The sequence below is a fragment of the Helianthus annuus genome, chromosome 5, assembly GCF_002127325.2.
Source record: "Helianthus annuus cultivar XRQ/B chromosome 5, HanXRQr2.0-SUNRISE, whole genome shotgun sequence".
Lineage (NCBI taxonomy): Eukaryota > Viridiplantae > Streptophyta > Magnoliopsida > Asterales > Asteraceae > Helianthus > Helianthus annuus.
The window spans coordinates 6,947,741-6,962,514 of NC_035437.2; the positions used below are offsets into that span (position 1 = coordinate 6,947,741).

At 38.9% G+C, this 14,774-nt stretch overlaps 1 non-coding gene across 1 annotated transcript; it reads left to right on the forward strand.

The window, feature by feature from the left end:
• Positions 1 to 7,660: 7,660 nt before the first annotated feature.
• On the forward strand, positions 7,661 to 7,767 carry LOC118492696. The gene has a single exon (XR_004894698.1). It is a non-coding gene; the product is annotated as a small nucleolar RNA R71 (small nucleolar RNA).
• Positions 7,768 to 14,774: the final 7,007 nt, after the last annotated feature.

Below are 14,774 nucleotides of genomic sequence, written 5' to 3' on the forward strand. Positions count from 1 at the left end.
GAAGGCTCAAACAAAGGTGAAGGCAAGAAAAAAACATGTAGGGTCCGGTTCGAAGGCGAGGGCTCAAGATAAACGTGGTGGTTCGGGTGGTTCTAGTGTGCTGTTTCATCCCCAACTTGGCTTTGCTCATCAAACCGAACCTCCATTTTTTTAACCAACCCATGCATCCAAATTTCGGTTATGATAGCCAACCCCACCAAAACTGGATGCTACACGGTCCGACGATGGTTCGACCCGGTGTTTATGAATACCCCCTAGACGCCCAAAATTCTTTTGACCTGTTTGTTTTTCAAACCCCAAGCTCACAATCACCGAGAGACATACAAGATGACTCCGAAGAAGAGTTCGTGCCAGATACCCAAGAACAACATTATGATGAGGATGAAGATGTTGTCGTTCAAGAAAATCCCGTGAACCAAAATGAAGCCGCACCAGAAAGAATTGGAAAAGCGAAACGGGAAAATTGGACGCCTAAACAAGAAGAGGCGTTGGCAAAGGCTTATGTTCATTGCACTTTGAATAAAAAGAAAAGCAATCAACAAAAGGCGGATGGTTTTTGGAAGCAAGTTCTAAACCACTTCAATCAAACGGTTGGAGTAAGTAACCGAAGCCACCACCAAGTTCGATCAAAATAGCTCGCGATGCAAACAAAATTGAACACATTCAACGGTTTAAATCATCAAGCGGTAAACTTTATTATTTACATACGATTTACTTTTTAATGAAGTATGTGGATTAAGTTGTTGATAATTTATTATTTTAGGATCGTTTATGTCCTAGCGGGAGTGACGATGCTTTTGTAATGAAGCAAGCGCTAAAGGATTTCAAAAGCAAAGAAAAATATGACTATCCTCATGTTGCGGCTTGGGAGGTCGTTAGAACAAATTAAAAGTGGTCGCTGGTACCCTTGTTGGGTGAAGAAAGCTCCGGCTCGACTCAAAAAAGAAAGTCTTCGGATTCGGGAAATTATAAAGCGGATACACCCCAAATGCCGAAGTCTCGAGCGGTCTTCCCGACATAAACGAGGATCCCTTGCCAAGACGACAAAAGAGAAAGGAGAAAAAGGACAAAGGGTCGTCTTCAAGAAACGAAGATCCAAGAGATATAACCGGTAGATTCGAAGAATACAAGGCCATGAAGAAATAGTTGATGGATATTAAACGTTTACGAGAAGAAAAATACTTGACCTTGGCGGATGAGCAACGAGAGGCGTTGCGACAAACTATGTTCGACAAGGACTTGGAGACGTTTAATCGGCCTCATGACAACGTTCACCCTTCAATGTTGGAAATCATACTCGCTAGAAAACGTGAGATCGCATAAAAATATGGATGGCGTTATAATTTTTAGTTTTTTTAAACTTAGATTTGAATGTAATGTTTTTTTTATTTATAAAAGTTTGATGTTTTATTCATTTTATCTTAAATTAAAAAAATAAAAAATAAAAAAAAGGTTTACCAATTCAGGAAGTGTCTAACCATAGTCAACACTTTTCAGCATAGTTTAAACACTTTTGATTGAATGACGTGACACACTCTCATTGGTTGATTTTTAAGTTTACCACTCTCATGTGATTAACCACTCCTTATACCCTAAGGTGTTGATATCCTAAGTGGTGTGAATTCTAGTCTAGTAGTAGACATTGGTGTAAAATTTAAAAGTTATTTTTACTTTTTTTCTAAAACTTTGTATTAAGTATTAGATTATAAATCCATGTATTACACGGATGTAAAGATAGAAATCATGTAACTTTACAATATCTACACAAATTTACACAAGTGAATTATGTTTAGAGAGTTAACATTCACACACCTCTCTCCTTTATCTATCTCTATATATACATAGATATATAGAGCGAGAGATAGAGTGAAAAGGAATGTGAGAATAGGCGTGAGAATAGTGAAATGCTTATTTTTATACATACACCAATTTTCATAACTTAGTTATTCTTTTTGTCGGAAAGCAATGAAAGTAGGTAATCATTTACTTTATGTACAACTTCATTCATAACAAGTATGACCCTGTTACGAAAATATTCATATTTTTTGATATATTGAAGAATAATAGCGGTGGTATGGTATTTTATGGTAAGCTAATAAAAAAGGTAAACCTCTATACTTTGGTAAAGTTAAAAATGTTATTAGTGGTGATGTTTATAGATTGACATTTAGTTGAACATGGATAGCTTGAGAGTAACTATTTTTTAATTTGGAAATCTTGATATGCATTTTGATAAAAGATTTGGAAATTAGAGGCACAAATACAAAGGTGGAGAGGTTCTCCAATTGGATTGATTGAACCCGTGAATAACCAAAATTTAGGACATGAGACCCCAATTATCTTTACATCATTAAATATTGAAGTTGTTTACAATATAATATATTAATGATAATAATATTAGATATTAATATAAGGCCCCCTTGTTCCCACACCCCCTATATCTTATTTTCACACCCCCTAGTTATACGAGCTGTATACATGTTTATTCGATTTGTAAAACGTATACGGCTCAATGGATATATTTTCTGAGGTTTTTGATCTTACCAAATGTATACGGGCCGTATAGCTTTATACGGGCCGTATATAAGTGATGCGTGTTAGCGTGTATATATTTTTTAATGTATATTTTAAGCCCTTTTTACGCTTTTAGCCAAGTTTTAAATTTATAAAACACGATATTTACTAACACTAAACACACATATGGGCAAGTGCACCCATCGTGGACGTAGTATAGTGTTGGTAAGATACCGAGGTCGTCCAAAGACACAAGAGCTTTTAGTACCGGTTTATCCTCAACGTCTAATCAAATCAAAATGTTAGAAAAGATTTTTAAACTAAGAAAATAAAAACTAACTAAATGCTGAAAAATAAAGATAAAATAAAAACAGATAGACAAGATGAATCACTTGGATCCGACTCGTGTATTAGTATAACCTTTGATTATTTTCGCACTTTTGCACTTGTTTAAGAGATTATCTTAGTTATTGTAGTAGGCCCCTCTTTTGAAGGCGACGTTACCCTCAACCCAGTAGTTTGAGTCACCAAGGATACAATCCTAAAGGGTTGGATTATTGGAAGACAATGAATTAAGTTATTAATGCAAATTATGGTAGGCCCCGCTTTTGGCGGTGACGTTACCCTCGACTAAGTAGTCTGAGTCAGCAGGGATACAGTCCTAAATAGCCGGGTTATAGTATTAATAGTAGTTAACTTATGAGGGGGTCAAAGAGTTTGGATCCCCGCCATCCAATACCTATGGGCATTGAAGGAGATCCTACTAAATTTGACCCAGGTCCCTTGCAGGACCTCTAAACGCTGAACAAGGGCAAGGCCCTTACCAAACCGTTCCCTTAACCGCCGACCAGGTAGCCAACATACCTCCATATAGACCGTGGAGATATGAATGGTGAAAATCTTTTATTTTATATAGACAGTAAAATAATGCCAAGACACCACGGACAAACGATAAGAAAAGATCACCTTCAACATAAGAAACTAGTTATTAAAGTCATTAATACAAAACCAAATAAAAAGTGCAAAAGATTAAAAATAAAAAGTATTATACTAAACACTTGTCTTCACCAAGTGATGTAAGAGACTTAGGCAAACATGGCCTTGATTGTCAAGAACTCTTACGATCAATCTTGGATCCCGAGACGACTCACACACTCTATGATGGACAATGGATGATGGTGGTGGATGATGGTGTTATGATGGTGGTGGGTGGTGGATGAAGTGTGAGAGAGGTGGTGTGCCAAGGGATGAGTTGCAATGAAACCAAGCACTCCTATTTATAGGCTGAACAGAAGGCTGGGCACGGCCCCGTGTCCGCTGGACACGCCCCCGGGCCTGTCTGACACTCTCTCTCTTCATTAATTGTAATTCGCAATTACAATTAATGCGCCTGCTGTACTTTCGCCACGCCCCCGTGTTCACTGGACACGGCCCCGCGGTGGGCAATAGAAGCTTCTATAGGTTTGTCTTTTCTGCTGCTTCTTGGGCACGGCCCCGTGCTGGCTGAGCACGGGGCGTGTTCAGTCTCCTGCCTTTTCTATTTTGCTTGGGAGGATGCTGTCGAGGGGTAGGGCAATCTACTTTTGTTCCTTTTCTTGTATTTATGTTAGATTTAGCTGTCTTTTTGCTTCTTTTGTGAATTTGAGCTCATTTAATCCTGAAAATACAAAAGGAAGACAAAAACACTCTTTTTCCAACATTAGTACTTAAAAAGGGTTAGTTTTATGCCTCATTTGATGTAATTTATATGTTGCATTTTACACACATCAAATACCCCTACACTTGAACTTTTGCTTGTCCTCAAGCAAAACTCTTTAATATGTGGCTTACACTCCCAAATGGAGTGGGTAGAAGAGAAGGTTTTGGTTTGTCATAGAGTGTCGGGAATCCAAGATCTTTTTGGGTTTTATTTTTATTTATTTACAATCCTATTCGTTATGATTTGTTTAGAACGTTTCATAGGAGAAATTACTTATTTGGGCATAACATGCCTTTTTTAAAATTATATTTATATACAAGTTCACATACCTCACGGGAGAAATCACTCACAATCGGCCGAATGTGTATTTTTAGTGAATCACTCGAGAGCGGCATGGAACTTATTCCTACCATAAGCTTGCAAAGCAATCAATCCTCCTCCTTTTTAACTTATTACCTTTGTAAATATCAAGAGGACTTTTTGGGTAAAGGCTTGGGCTAAAGGTGGGTGAATGGGTTAAAAGAAAAGGGCGAAAAGCGTAAAAAGCGTCGGTTTTCGTAAAACACTTTGTTTTAGTGACTTTTTATTTCAAAGTATTTCTCCAAACAAGCTTTTGTTTTAAGAGCTTTGTTTGTTTATTTCTCACTTCATTTTTTTTAGTCACACGAAAACCGAGCTTGTTACTAAAATAAATGGTAAAAATAAAAAGGGTTTTTGGTGGATAAAAAGGTTTTAGGGTAAAGAAATGAAAGGTTTAGGCTCAAAGGGGTTAACTAGGGGGATTTTGGGTAGGTGGTAAAAAAAATGAAAAATAATGGTGTAGAAAGAAAAAGGGTTAGTCCTAATGCCTCCATCATTTACTTACTTGGGTTTAAGTTGGTAAGGACCGGGAATGAATCGTCGTGGCAAGTTCTAGAGTCGTAAGAACCAAGCGGCTATTCACACAAGAAACGAAAAATGAGCATTTAGTCTAAAGATGTAAATTTGTATGCTCAATAAAGGCTCAAAACTCACTTTTTGTGGGAATGGGTTTTTCTATGTGATCAAGTATATATAATCAAATTTTAACTAAGCTTGTCATGCCGTTTCATAATTTTCTTATGTTGGTTCTTTCTATCACGACGCTCTCGGTTGTAAATTTGTAAAAATATAACCTTATTAATCTTAGGATTCCTAACTTAAACCTTAGACAAGTAAAAAATGAAAATTTTTGAAAAAAATTTGGGGTGTTTAGCGGTTCCAATAGAGTTTTGTGTAAGGCTTGTTATTAGGATTTGCAAAATTCAAGGTTTTAGCATCCACCCCACACTTAAATTACACATTGTCCTCAATGTGTCCTAAAAATAAATTTTTAGGTTGATTAGATGTGTAATATGGTGTTAAAAGCAAATATTTATGTTACTGGCAGTCTGGACACGGCCCCGTGGGGACCGGACACGGCCCCGTGTTCAGGTGCCAGTAACAAAAATTAAAGAAAAGAAACAGAAGCCTGGACACGGGGGCGTGTCTGGTGAACACGGCCCTTGTCCAGTTACCTGAACTGGGCATTTTTCTGCAGGGGGTTCAGCACGGGGCCGTGTTGGTTGGACACGGCCCGTGTTGAACCTTCTGTATTGGAGAGATTGTTGTCGGTTTGCCTTGTTCTTGTGCATGGGGTCATGTTTCTCGTTTCCCCTTTCATCCTTTACCACCATGAGTGTGTTTTATTCCTGCAAATTAAAACTAAAAGGTTAAACTAAACTAAGGATAGTTCCGCGGAATGCCTCCGTGGTGCGCCACGTTTATAAGGGTCCTTGGCTAGACCCAATGTGAGGTTATATATTTTCTGAGTGGGATGTTTGGCATCCCATGTTGCACCGTCGGAGAGCAGCATCCAAACTCGAATCAATAACCTTCATGTAGTTGACCGGGTCGTCGTCCTCTATTCTCTTCCCAACCCCGAATTTTACTTCATCATCCCCGTACCTTAAGGTGAGCGTTCCGTCATTCATATCTACCACTGCTTGCGCGGTGGCGAGAAATGGTCTCCCTAGTATGAGGGGGACCTCGGTGTCTTCTTCCATATCGAGTATGACAAAATCGGCCGGATAGACGAATTGGTTTACCTTTACTAGGACATTTTCGATGACACCTTGCGGGAATTTAACGGATCTATCAGCAAGTTGTATGCTCATTTTTGTAGGACTCGTTGTTCCTAGGCCGAGTCTTTTAAACATTGATGAGGGCATGAGGTTAATGCTAGCCCCAAGGTCGGCTAGTGCATTACGAACGGGGGAGTCCCCGATTGAGCAGGGAATCGTGAAGCTTCCAAGATCGATTTTCTTTTGGGGAAGTTTGTTGAGTACGAGCGCAGAGCATTCTTCGCCTAAGTTAACTAATTGCAAAGTTTCAATTTTCTTTTTATGAGTGAGGAAGTCCCTCATGAACTTAGAGTATTTGGGCATTTGGATCAAGACATCAATAAAAGGAATATTGACATGCAATTGTTTTAATAGACTTTCGAATTTTGCGAATTGCTCATTGATCTTTTGACAAATTAACCTACCGGGGTACGGAACTCGAGGAGCCTTGGCAGGCTCTGATGATGGAGGGGAGTTCTTCTCCTGCAGAGGCGGGGGTATAGTCTCTTCTGTCGGCGATGGCGCTTCCGCAGGCCACACGGTGCGGTTTCGCAACGTGATGAGATGAACTTGCGCTTTTGGGTTTGTTTCGGTATTGCTTGGTAATGCACCTTGTGGTCTCTCGGAAAAATTTTGAGCTAGTTGATTTAATTGTTTTTCTATGTTTTGAATACTAGCTTGTTGATTTCTAAAATTTGATTCTAATTGTAGAAACCTTTCCGAGTTTTTCTTTTCAGTGTCGGAGATGAGGCGAGATACAGTATCTTCAAGCCTTTCTCGTCCACCTTGTTGTTGAGTGAAATTTTGTGACTCATTTCTTGGTTGTTGAAAGTTTGTTCATTGGGTTTGTTGGTTACTACTATTGCCGGGCTCTCTCCAACCAAGGTTAGGGTGGTTTCGCCATCCTTGGTTGTAAGTGCCCGTTGGAGGACCCGACGGCCTAGGTCTGTCATCAATGTAGCTTACCGACTCTTGTTGATCGTCTGTTTCTTTCATACAACTCCAATTTTCATGTGGCCCACCACACCCCTCACAAGCCATAACCGAGACTGTTTTCGTCATTTCCAATTTTTTTATTTTTGAAGAAAGGGCGTCGATTTGGGCTTGTAAAGAAGTGCTTTCATCAACCTTATGGGCGCCTGGGCCAATAGATTTATTGCCTCGGGGGGTGTGCCACTGAAAATTGGTTTGAGCAATTTCCTCAATTTGGTTATATATTTCATGTGGGCGGCGATTACCTAAAAGTCCCCCGGAGCTAGAGACAAGTGTCTGCCTTGTGTGTGGCAACAACCCATTATAGAAAGTGGATACTTGTTGCCATATCGCAAGGCCATGATGTGGACACTTTCGCAATAGTTCCCTGAAACTTTCCCAAGTTTCATATAAGGATTCCCCGTCCTCTTGTGAATATGTATTAATTTCAGTCATTAATTTAGCCGTTTTAGCGGGAGGGAAATACTTATATAGAAATTTTTGGGCTAGTTCATCCCAGATGTTTACCGATCCAGCTGGGAGGGCGTTGAGCCAAGCTTTTGCTCGGTCTTTTAGCGAGAAAGGAAACATTCGAAGGCGGATGGCGTCATTTGATGCTCCATTGATCCGAAAGGTATCACATATTTCTAAGAAACTAGTAATATGTAGATGGGGATCCTCGTCCGCAAGCCCATGGAAGGTTGCGGAATTTTGGAGCATTTGTATCAAATGCGGCCGAAGTTCGAAGTTATTGGCTTCAACATTCGGTGCATTGATAGCGGTGCCTAGGTTACCTACGGTGGGTCGTAGATAATCCATGAGGGTACGTTGGTCCGCCATTGGAGGTGGATTCCCCGAAACTTTCTCTTGGTTTTTGGCTTTTAGTCTTTTTCTGAGAAAGCGTTCGGGTTCTTCTAGAGGTTCTTTTATGTCCTTATTAGAACAGGAGCTCATACACTATGTAGGATGGCGTCTGGTTCCAAGTCCTGCAAAAAAACAGAAAAGAATGCTGGTCAGAAGGTTCACCACGGCCCCGTGCTCAGTGAACACGGCCCGTGGTCGGAGTTACAGTGATTGTTTTCCAGATCCCAGTTACTGGAGAGTTGGACACGGCCCCGTGTTGCACCGCACGGCCCCGTGGTCAGCCTTCTGTAACTTGGAAAACTAAAAACTGCCGGTAACTACGCTGGGCACGGCCCGTGTCCGACCAGGCACGGCCCGTGCTGAGCTCTGCAGAAGCTGAAAAACTAAGAAAATTCTAAAAATTAAAAAGAAAAATAAAAAGATGATTAGGCCGCTGATTCCTAACTTTCTTAAAATTCTTGTGTCCCCAGCAACGGCGCCAAAAACTTGATTCGTGTTAGCGTGTATATATTTTTTAATGTATATTTTAAGCCCTTTTTACGCTTTTAGCCAAGTTTTAAATTTATAAAACACGATATTTACTAACACTAAACACACATATGGGCAAGTGCACCCATCGTGGACGTAGTATAGTGTTGGTAAGATACCGAGGTCGTTTCAAGGACACAAGAGCTTTTAGTACCGGTTTATCCTCAACATCTAATCAAATCAAAATGTTAGAAAAGATTTTTAAACTAAGAAAATAAAAACTAACTAAATGCTGAAAAATAAAGATAAATAAAAACAGATAGACAAGATGAATCACTTGGATCCGACTCGTGTATTAGTATAACCTTTGATTATTTTTGCACTTTTGCACTTGTTTAAGAGATTATCTTAGTTATTGTAGTAGGCCCCTCTTTTGAAGGCGACGTTACCCTCAACCCAGTAGTTTGATTCAGCAAGGATACAATCCTAAAGGGTTGGATTATTGGAAGATAATGAATTAAGTTATTAATGCAAATTATGGTAGGCCCCGCTTTTGGCGGTGACGTTACCCTCGACTAAGTAGTCTGAGTCAGCAGGGATACAGTCCTAAATAGCCGGGTTATAGTATTAATAGTAGTTAACTTATGAGGGGGTCAAAGAGTTTGGATCTCCGCCATCCAATACCTATGGGCATTGAAGGAGATCCTACTAAATTTGACCCAGGTCCCTTGCAGGACCTCTAAACGCTGAACAAGGGCAAGACCCTTACCAAACCGTTCCCTTAACCCCCGACCAGGTAGCCAACATACCTCCATATAGACCGTGGAGATATGAATGGTGAAAATCTTTTATTTTATATAGACAGTAAAATAATGCCAAGACACCACGGACAAACGATAAGGAAAGATCACCTTCAACATAAGAAACTAGTTATTAAAGTCATTAATACAAAACCAAATAAAAAGTGCAAAAGATTAAAAATAAAAAGTATTATACTAAACACTTGTCTTCACCAAGTGATGTAAGAGACTTAGGCAAACATGGCCTTGATTGTCAAGAACTCTTACGATCAATCTTGGATCCCGAGATGACTCACACACTCTATGATGGACAATGGATGATGGTGGTGGATGATGGTGTTATGATGGTGGTGGGTGGTGGATGAAGTGTGAGAGAAGTGGTGTACCAAGGGATGAGTTGCAATGAAACCAAGCACTCCTATTTATAGGCTGAACAGAAGGCTGGGCACGGCCCCGTGTCCGCTGGACACGTCTCCGTGCCTGTCTGACACTCTCTCTCTTTATTAATTGTAATTCGCAATTACAATTAATGCGCCTACTGTACTTTCGCCACGCCCCCGTGTTCACTTGACACGGCCCCGTGGTGGGCAATAGAAGCTTCTATAGGTTTGTCTTTTCTGCTGCTTCTTGGGCACGGCCCCGTGCTGGCTGAGCACGGGGCGTGTTCAGTCTCCTGCCTTCTCTATTTTGCTTGGGAGGATGCTGTCGAGGGGTCGGGCAATCCACTTTTGTTCCTTTTCTTGTATTTATGTTAGATTTAGCTGTCTTTTTGCTTCTTTTGTGAATTTGAGCTCATTTAATCCTGAAAATACAAAAGGAAGACAAAAACACTCTTTTTCCAACATTAGTACTTAAAAAGGGTTTGTTTTATGCCTCATTTGATGTAATTTATATATTGCATTTTACACACATCAATAAGGATGTTTTTTCAAGTATCACGTTTTTTTCAGTAAAAACACCATCATTCTAGGGTTTCTAAACTCTCCATCACCTTTAACAACGTTGATCGGAACACACCGCTTAAATCGGAGCACAAGTAGAGTAACGTTACCGATCAGTCTGTTGATCGAGTAACTAGCAGAAGAACCCAACACAAACAAGTTCTCCACAGTTTGTTATTCAGATCTCTATTCGGTCATCTTTCCAAACTACAACACACGATAACTTTAAACTTTATATTGTGTGATTTGACCAGGAAATGATTGAAGGTGATTGCTACTTTTAATAAGCTGTCATAGTTGTCAAATTCGATTTCAACAAATCTTTCCCTTTTCCTTCAATTTCTAGAACATTCTCCGTAACATGAAGACGTGTCGGGTTTTTCTAGTGGTATTTTAATGAAGTATTGAAGATTGAATGTGCAAACCGCAACCGTTTTTTACTACGGAAACAGTGGCTATGCGAAATACAAACCGCAATCTTTTGTGACTATGGGAAACACAAGTTTTCTTTTTGAGGTTGATGGATGTCCGTTATCGCAGTTGAGGCGTGCATTGTTTAAATCTGAATATAACTAGATGTTACGTGTAACTTCATTAAACCAAGAACAAAGCCTATTTCAAAACACATGTATACGAAAATAATAAAACAAACATGCATTGATTTTGCCAAGATTGAAGGAAAGAATCTGGCCATAAGCGTTGTGGATTCTCAGTGTTATTCGAATGTAAGTGGATCGAGTGATACGCTTATCTATTCTGGTCAAGGTGGGCATGGTTTGTTCGGGAGTAAATCACCACCCAAAGATCAACAACTTCTGAGTGGGAATATGGCTATGAAGAATAGTATGGATAAGAAATCACCGGTTCGGGTGATAAGGAAAGTTGCATCGTTCTAATAGATTAAAAGAAGGATCGCTCTAATAGATTAAAAGAAGGGGTTTACAGTGTTTTGGTAGGTTGAAAGAGGTGAATGGTCCTTGTTTTTCCATGTATGTGACAAAACAAGGATCATTCTAATCATCACAGAAGACGTGTCGGGTTTGTATTTCCCATAGCCACCGTTTCCGTATACAAAACGGATGCGGTTTGCATATTCAATCTTCATTGCTTCATTAAAACTACAACACACGATAAGTTTACACTTTGTAGTGTGTGATTTGACCGGTTGTCAAATTCGTTACGTGCATTCATATTGTTGGACTTCTTGTCCCAAATGCTGCTGTAGGATCTGTACTTAAAGGTCTCTCTAAAATGCTTGGAAAATTGCATCAACTCTCCTATATCAACATACTCTTCTCCAGACGTTTAGTTGTTATGAATGACAACTTGAGGGGTCTAGTTAACTTTAAGATTCAGATTCAGGAAGCAGATGATTTGTCAAAAAGACATGGTCAATGTAGTAAAATGTGAGCTTTTACACCAACCATATCGAGATACTTTGTGTTAGTTTGATTTGAATTTTGAAAGTTTGAAGCAAGTGTCTATCTATTCAATTGAGAGGAAAGATGACCGAATAGAGATCTGAACCAACCAAAATCCACAAATTCCAACAAAAAGCATCAGGAAGCTCAACTTGAACGGACGATATGTATCTTCTATCATGCGACGGACCCAATAAATGTACCATCCATATGGACACTTGCAATGATTCAGTCACCTACGAGTTTATATAGATTAGAACGACATTTAATCAAATCCAAAGTTGCATTTTGAACCAACCGAAATCCACAAATGTACCATCCATATGGACACTTGCAATGATTCTCTTGTTAAGTTTCTGAACCAACCGAAATCCACAAATTCCAACAGTTTCTTCGTATATTCCGTCCATTTCAAAGCCGGTTGAGGATTACGAGTGTTATAGACTCGTTCAAAGTCGTTTAATGAAACCGAAGCTGTTATTTCTGTTGTTCAGTACTTCCGAGACGATTCCAGTGAGTCATATGAAGACAAGGATCGTTCTAATAGATTAAAGAGAATAAACCATTTTTTACCATTTTTTACCAATAGTATACGAGCCGTATAATATTATACGGCCCATATACAAGCATCGTATACATTGTATACGATGGGGTAAATTTTTTTCACTTGGTGTATACGGCCGTATAACAGTATACGGCCCGTATTCATAGGGTAAAAAATGGTAAAAATCTCTTTAATCTATTAGAACGATCCAAAAAACGAAGAACAAAGCCTATTTTCAAAACACAGATAGATGAAGTCAAATGTGATCAAACTTAGACATCAGACGTAAATCTTGAAGCAAATATGTGGTTCCCAATTGGTTACAGAAACCACTAACAGACATGCCGTGCATTGTTTAAATTAGAATCAGGTTCTCAACAATTGTTGGCTGACTAGTGAAGTTAATTCAAATGAAATTATAATATCACTGAAGCTGTAGAATTCTCAGCATCCTTAACCTTCGACCTCTCATTTCCTTTCGCAAAAAAAAGTTGCATCGGGAAGCTCAACTTGAACGGACGATATGTATCTTCTTTCATGCGACGGACCCAATTTTTGCACAACTCTTGTGGGCCCGTATCATACAGTGCTGTAATAGGTTGTGGTTCAGCCAAAATGACATCTAGCATTACTAACGGTTCAATTAAGTGTCTAAAAATCTGAAAATTCAGGTTCACGTTGTTAGTTTCATTCAATATTAAATATAATTACAAAATCTTATTGAACGTAAACAAACCATCCATGTATCTTGCAAGTTAAATCCACAATCGACGTATACAGGTGCAAGAGAATGGCGAGTTATTTCAGTTATTTCTGTTGATCCACAAATTCCATCAAATTGTGTCTAATGCAAGGATCTTCGTGCATTGTTTAAATCAGAATCAGGTTCTCAAGACAAGGATCGTTCTAATAGATTAAAGAGAATAAACCCTCGTTTCTTCATCTTCAAGAACAATGACGAACAAATGATTTTTTTTCGCAGAGCCGTGGTGGATTGCGGTGGTTTGGGTCTAGGGTTGTCAAAGAAAGAAAAGGAGGGGGAGAGAGTCTGATACAATCATTTTTTACCCATAGTATACGATCCGTATAATAGTATACGACCCGTATACAATGATCGTATACTTTGTATACGATCCGATAATTTTTTTAACTTTGTGTATACGGGCTGTATAATTGTATACGACCCGTATTCATATGGTAAAATTGGTTTATTCTATTTAATCTATTAGAACGATCTAAAAAACGGAAGGGATTTCGAGCAGTTCGTATTAAACCAATCATTTGTTGATGTATATAACAGAGTAACCCTCACTCTCGGTCATATCTATAGAGAGAGTTGGGTTTTCAACAAATCTTTGTGAAGTTATTCGGAATGTGTATTTGCTTACTCTGGAATTGGAGAACCGTTATTTATCTTAATCAGGTTCTCAAACAAACACTACTAAAGACGAACTAGAATGGGACAACCGCAACCGTTTTATTGCTTCTCAATCAGATATTATTTAATGAATCATAACTGAAACAGTCGGAAAATAACTAAACCGAACCAACATAGTTGAAGCTGCAAGAGAATGGCGAGTTATTTCAGTTATTTCTGTTGATCCACAAATTCCAACAAATTGTGTCTAATGCAAGGATCTTCGTGCATTGTTTAAATCAGAATCGGGTTCTCAAGACAAGGATCGTTCTAATAGATTAAAGAGAATAAACCCTCATTTCTTCATCTTAATCTTGAAGAACAATGATGAACAGATGATGTTTTTATTAAACCAATCATTTGTTGATCCACAAATTCCAACAAATTGTATCCAATGCAAGGATCTTCGAATGCGGTGTGTACGTTAATTTTCAATAATGTTGGAAGGATTGTAGTTATAGAACCCGACAAACCAACAAAATCCGAATACCTCAAACATTCTAAACCCTAACTGTGTATGTGCTTGTGCTGTAGAAACCGGTGATGAATTTGTGTATCTGAATCAGGTTCACAACAGTGAAATTAGCGAATCTGGAAGTGATAATGGTTTATTCTCTTTAATCTATTAGAACGATCCAAAAAACGAAAGGGATTTCGAGCAGTTGGTATTAAACCAATCATTTGTTGATCCACAAATACTTCAAACATTCTAAACCCTACCTGGAAACAAACCAACAAATCCTGATAGTGAAAAACATCAGCAACTGTTGGTGCATGCATCTGTTGACTTCATCTTGTATCGAGTCTTAGATTAGATTGTATAGATCAGGGCTCGTAGATCGAGAAAATAGTTTGTGAGTTTTAGAAGCTGATTTCGCTCCAACAGTTAATTCCGCTTGAAATGTCAGTGGACACTTTCGAGCGGGATCACAAGCTTCTAATTCCGCTCCAACTGGTTCATGTTTTTTCGAGCGAAATTAAGGATACTATATATAGTCATTAGGAGCGAAATCA